At 44.0% G+C, this 6000-nt stretch overlaps 1 protein-coding gene across 1 annotated transcript in view; it reads left to right on the top strand.

The window, feature by feature from the left end:
• The first annotated feature begins 207 nt into the window (after positions 1-207).
• Positions 208-6000, top strand: part of RALA (RAS like proto-oncogene A) — a 75766-nt gene continuing 69973 nt past the window's right edge. Inside the window, exon 1 of the mRNA XM_028108944.2 lies at positions 208-433. The gene's annotated coding sequence lies outside the window, so the exon portion shown is untranslated. The remainder of the gene's footprint in view (positions 434-6000) is intronic.

Here is a 6000-nt window from a genome sequence, read left to right as displayed (position 1 = left end):
GCGCGGGGAGCCGGGGGTGGGGCAGTCCAAAGTGCAGCGCAGCCAGCTCTCGGTACGCCTCGGGTGGACGCCGGCAAGCCCCCGCCCTCCTGGCCATTGTTCTCCAGCCCCTGCCCTCAACACCCTCCTCTCACGCCCACGGACAGGAAGTCGCTCCCCAGCCGGCCCCGCCCCGCTCCCCCAGCGCCCCGGAAGTGATCTGCGGCGGCTGCTGCAGAGCGGCCAGGAGGAGGGTGGATCTCCGGAGAGCGGAGCGCCCCGAGTCCTCCTCCTCCTCCTGCCGCCCAGGCTCCGCCGCCGCCCGTCGGACTCGTCCTTCTGCCGCTCGCGGCGGGGAGCCTCCCAGACGACAAGGGCCAAGCTCTCTCCGGCCGAAGCCAGCTCAGCCGCGGCTTCCGGAGCCCGCGGGGCGGCGGACCGGCTTGCAGTGCAGGTGAGCGATGCCTGCCCGGGCCGCCCCGGGAGGCGTTGGGGCCGCCGGGGTGGCGACGGCGGGGGTGTGTCCGGGCGGCGGCGGGCCGAGGCCCAGGCTCAGGGCCCGGACGCCGAGATTGCACATCCCGCGTTCTGCCCGGGAACGAGCTGCGGGAGGAGCCCGGGCTGGAACCCGGGGCGCGGTGTTCGCTACTGTGCGGGCGAGCGCACCCCCGAGAGCCGGCGGCTGCGGCGCGGTCCTCCGAGCCGAGCACCTCCTTGAGTTGGCCTCGTCGGAAGGTCACCCTGTATCTCTGGCCCGCCGCGCCGAGGTCCCCGCCTGGGCGGTGCCCGCGACCTGGGGGGACCCGTCGCCACCGCCGCAGCCCCCGCGCTTCACTCCGCCCCTCTCCCTTCCTTCCCTTTCTTTCACTCCTCGCCTGTACTAGAGCAGTTGCTTTTTAAGCATCTTCGCCAGGGTTTTGTGCCAGTTAAAGGAATGGCTTTTTCAGACTGAAGTCATTAGATGCTCTGCATTGAACTGCACAGATTTACCCATATTAGAGTAATCTAGCCTCTAAAGCGAGGAAGAGAATATAGATATTTTTTGAGTAGGGGGTAATTCCTGTGATTTGTTCCTTATGGTTTTCCGGAGTGGAAGGAAGATGTGATTTGTATGCTTTAGCCTGGGTGTATGTGTGTAAGTGGGCAGGGATGACCACAGAGAGGTGGCAGTGTTGTTTCAAGGTTTAAGGAGAATTAGGGAGTTAACTGGCCTTTGCTTGGGAAACCTGAATGTCCAGACTTGTGAGAGCTTATCCAAGTGTCTTTGGGGTTGTGTGAGAACTCCAGTGCCACGCCCTACGTGTCACGCTGAAAAGGACCCAGTTTACAAATTGTGTTTGGTGTGTGTTGGGGGCAGGGGGAGTGGGGAGGCCTTTATAAAACATGTGTCATAAGTTAATTTTTGTCCTGAAAGTTTTACAACTTTAATCATGTTCCCAAACTCAGATAACAAAATTTGTTAGTAAACTCTCAGTAGAAGGCCTTTTCTTTAGCTTGTTTATTAATATATTTAAATGTATCTTACTAGTTTGTGTTTCTGTGCCAATTAATACAATATTATTATAAAATGACTCTTGTGACTCTTCAGACATTATTTTCAGACTTTGAATTTTTTCAGGGCAGGAACCATGTCTTATGCATTCCTGTGTTCACAAGTGATGACTGGAACATAGAAGTTATTCCCATATTTCTTCCCTGAATGAATGAATGTGTAGGTGATCCCACAGTTGCCTCAGGAGTCATTTATTTTGTTGGCTTTTTGTTTCGTGTTCCAGTTTCTTGGCATATACAGACTTTGCGTTGTCTTAATGTTTTTTTAGAGTGGTGAAAGGACAATCCAAGAAGAATCCTTTGCTGTTCTTCCAAAACTATCCTCCCCTGAAAGGTTGAAATTATATTTGGGGTATTGTGATTGGATATTATAATAACTTGTATTCCAGTCTTCAGTAGTTACTACTTAAACATGTTTATCCAAGGTTATTAAGAAGAGATTTCCTAGTGATAGTAAGTTTATGTTTGGGGTTGATAACCATACCATATCTTAATAAAAAAGAGGAAATTGGGAGTCACCGCTGTTTGGAAAACCTGATACATCACAGAATTGCTTATAGTGGCTTATTTCTCCCATGGGTATATGAAATCCTCTGACATCCTGATATGACCTTAGCATGATTTACCAGTAGCCACTTTCACATTTCTTTGCAGAGATCCAGATGTTCTTTAGTGTGTCTGCTGAATGTGCAGTCATCTGTATCACTTATTTCAAAGTAGTTTCATACAACCCTTTCTTTGCAGGGCTTTCAGGGGAAAAAAGGGCTAATTATAGGGAATAATCTTGTGTACCATTTGTGTGGGGGAATAATTTTTGTCTGTAGATGGGTTGGGTTATTTTCACTTTAGAGAGGTCCAAAAAAAAAAAAAAGTGCTGGTATCTTCTTTCCTCTCCAAATGTCTAGTGGTGGTCCTGCACTGGTTTTCCAAGCTCAGCTTCTGCAGGATATAAATGAATGTACCAGAATCACTTCTTGTATATGTGTGTATCACTGTTATACACACTTGTAACCCTTATAGATGGGTGACAAGGACAGTCATTTTTGAAATAGTATGTATTTTTAATGAGGAAAAAGATTATGATTTGGAAGTAGGGAGACGGTTTATAGTTTTTATATTGTTTTATAAAATGTTTTAACTCTTAGACACTAAGGAGAAAGAAGCCTGCAGTTTCTTATCCCAGCAAAATCACCACTGTACAGAGGTCAGATCTCTCTTTAATTCAGCAACCCTCTTGGTAATAACAGTCTGTATACATTGATTGCCTGCCAAGCACTGTGGTAAGAGCTTTAGTTATATCATTTTTAATTTCCACCGTGCCTCTGTAAGATAGGTAGTTTTTCCATACTTTACTAAGGTTAAGTGAAGCTATTGGCTGGAGGGTAATAGCTAGTATTTAGGAGAGTCTGGATTTGAAAGTAACGATTTCTGGGAGCATTGCATATTGCAATTAATCCTAAAAGGAAAAACAAGTTTCTGATTGAGCTGAACTTCAGGAAATGAATCTAATGATCTCAGCACTCTTGGCCATCAGGTGGGCCCTGGGGTCACCACTGTTTATCTCCAGCGTGCCTACAAATGCGGTGTTACCATCCACTGTGTGTGCTGTGATGAAGTGGTTGGTATTGTCCTGAGGGGTCCTGAAGGAGGAGAGTGTTAGGAACTCAACAGTGGTGTTGATTACTGCTTTTTACCTCTGAAGTACCTGAATAATCCCTACTGGAGGGGACAATGGAAAACCTATTTTGTAGTGACCTTTCCTGAAATCTTGTTTTTTAGTTCTTTCGCTAAAGGAGGTAGTGGGGGGGATGTTGGGGGTAGGGGGAAGAGGCAGAATTGGGAAGAATGTAAAAGAAGCAGAGGTATCCTGGGTCTGTTTTTACCATTTCAGACCATGTATCATTTTCACTTTGGATTTAATATAGAGGCTTAAAGGTGGCAGAGTTCTTGTAAGGGTCTAATTGCTATTCAGTGCTGGTCGAACTCTCTTTATTCTTCTCAAGCCTATGCAGTTTTTTTTTTTTAATGCACTTTTAATGGGCTTAATTTCTCTTGGTTAAAAAAAAAAAAAAAGAAGTATGTAGCTCTAAGTAAAAAATGGTTCATTCCCCAGCCCCCATAGGAACAGTTATTCTTTGTTTTTCTAAGACACCTTTCTTCCTACCTTATTACATTCAAAAGGATTTGGTTACAATATAGAAAAAATGAAATTAAAGCTCTGTGAGTTTTACGAGTCATGTGAGTAAATTTTAGAAGAGAATTTGACTCTTTGATGTAATTATACCTGAAGATATAATTCCTCAACATCAAGAGGGTAGTCTGTACAAGCCAAAAACAGTAAGCTTACATAAAATATTAGGATACTATTCTTCAAGCCCTTCACAGTTAGAATTCTCTATTAGATGCAATACACCTAACGCTGGACACACATAATCTTTTTGAAGTCTGGGATCCAATTGGGTTGCTGAATTCACTTACTGAAACTAAGTATCAGAGTTTGACAATGTCATGTTGGAGAATGAAACATAGCAAGATTATGAGATGACTTCTACTCCCAGATGCATCATGAAGGGCGGGCAGAGATCCCCAGTTTCCACAAAGATCGCGATTGTAGTCATCTAAGCCACAGGATCCCTGCTTTCTGATGCAGTTGAGTAGCTAGCATAGTAACTCATTGAAAATGGAGGTTGCCCACTACAGATTGCAAATGCTTTGGTTCATCTGCCCCTCTAGATCTGTTCTGGATCACTGCAGCAGCCTGTTAGCCTTTTGTTGCCCACCCCACCCAGATCTGTTCTCCACACTTGGTTAGAGCAGTCGTGACACTCCCCTGCTTAAAGCCATTTTGCAGCTCCTTCTTGCCCATTAATAAAATCCAAACTCCGTTAATCCTTAATCTCATATACAAAACTTTCAAGACCTGCTCCTTCCCTAACTCTCTAGCGTCATCTCTTCTCTTCCGGGATATTCTGTTTCAGCAGTAACAAGCTTCTAGAATGCTAGCGTTTTCTTAGTGCCCCATTTCCTCTTGTACTTGTAGCCATTTCTCCTTACCCCAATCTACTATGTGCCTGTTTGTCTTCCAGCGCTCAGTGTAGGTTATACCTCTCCAGAACTGTATCTTGATTGGATTCTTTCTCTTGATCTCATCCCTCAGAAACAAGAAGCCAAAAAACCAACAAATAAAAACTTTAACAACTTTCAAGACTGGGCTAGTTGCTCTTTTTATGGGCTGCCATAAAATCCAACATAGCACTTTTACCACCATGGGCAGTGCCTTCATTAGTCTAATATAAACTTTCATGACCACAATCCATAGTAACTACACACATAACTCATAAATACACTCTTAAAAGCCTTCACAGACCTTTACCAGAATTTCCCAAACTTTCTTGGTTCATGACATCCTTATCATATCAATAACTTTTTCACAGCATCCCTAGATCAAAAGAAACACCTAACGGTTTAATTTATTAAATAAGCCCAACCAACTTACTAAATATTTAAGTCCTAAAAATTTAGTAGCTGTTCGGAAAAAAAATACACATGAATTAAATAATTTTCTTTCTTGGGCGCCTGGGTGGCTCAGTTGGTTAAGCGACTGCCTTCGGCTCAGGTCATGATCCTGGAGTCCCTGGATCGAGTCCCGCATCGGGCTCCCTGCTCAGTAGGGGGTCTGCTTCTCCCTCTGACCCTCCCCCCTCTCATGTGCTCTCTCTCTGTCTCACTCTCAAATAAATAAAATCTTTAAAAGAAAAAATAATTTTCTTTCTTAACTGCATAGTACTCCATGGTTTATTCAACCAGTCTCCTGTACTTGGACACTTAAGTAATTTCCAGTATTTTTCAATTACAAATGACATTATAATGAAAATCTTTACGTACGTGTGCCTTTGTATCATTGGAAGTAAATATTCAGGATAAATGCAGCTATAAGATTTGTTAGATATTGCTAAATTCCTCTCCTTAATGGAGCTGTACTATTTTGAATATCTATCAACAGTGTGTAAGAGTGCCATGGCCTCACCAACGGAGTATATTGCCAAGTTTTTGAATTTCTGCCAATCTAATAGGTGAGAAATGGTATCTCAGTATAGTTTTAATTTGTGAATTGAACATTTTTTTGTATACTAAAGGGCCATTTTTTTACATTTTTAAAAATAATTGTTCACGTTATTTGCCCACTTTTTATTTTTATTTTATTTTTTTAAAGATTATTTATTTATTTATTTGACAGAGAGAGATGCAGTGAGAAGGGAACACAAGCAGGGGGAGTGGGAGAGAGAGAAGCAGCTTCCTGCAGAGCAGGGAGCCCGATGCGGGGCTTGATCCCAGGACCCTGGGATCATGACCTGAGCTGAAGGCAGACACTTAATGACTGAGCCACCTAGGCGCCCCCTATTTTATTTTTTAAAGATTTTTATTTATTTGAGAGAAAGAGAACACACAAGCAGGAGGGCGGCAGAGGCA

The sequence above is a fragment of the Eumetopias jubatus genome, unplaced genomic scaffold (genome assembly GCF_037043125.1).
Source record: "Eumetopias jubatus isolate StellerSeaLion01/CBP00866 unplaced genomic scaffold, mEumJub1_p1.0 scaffold_14, whole genome shotgun sequence".
Lineage (NCBI taxonomy): Eukaryota > Metazoa > Chordata > Mammalia > Carnivora > Otariidae > Eumetopias > Eumetopias jubatus.
Note: the sequence above shows the minus strand (reverse complement) of the source record. Positions and strands in the feature narration are given on the sequence as shown.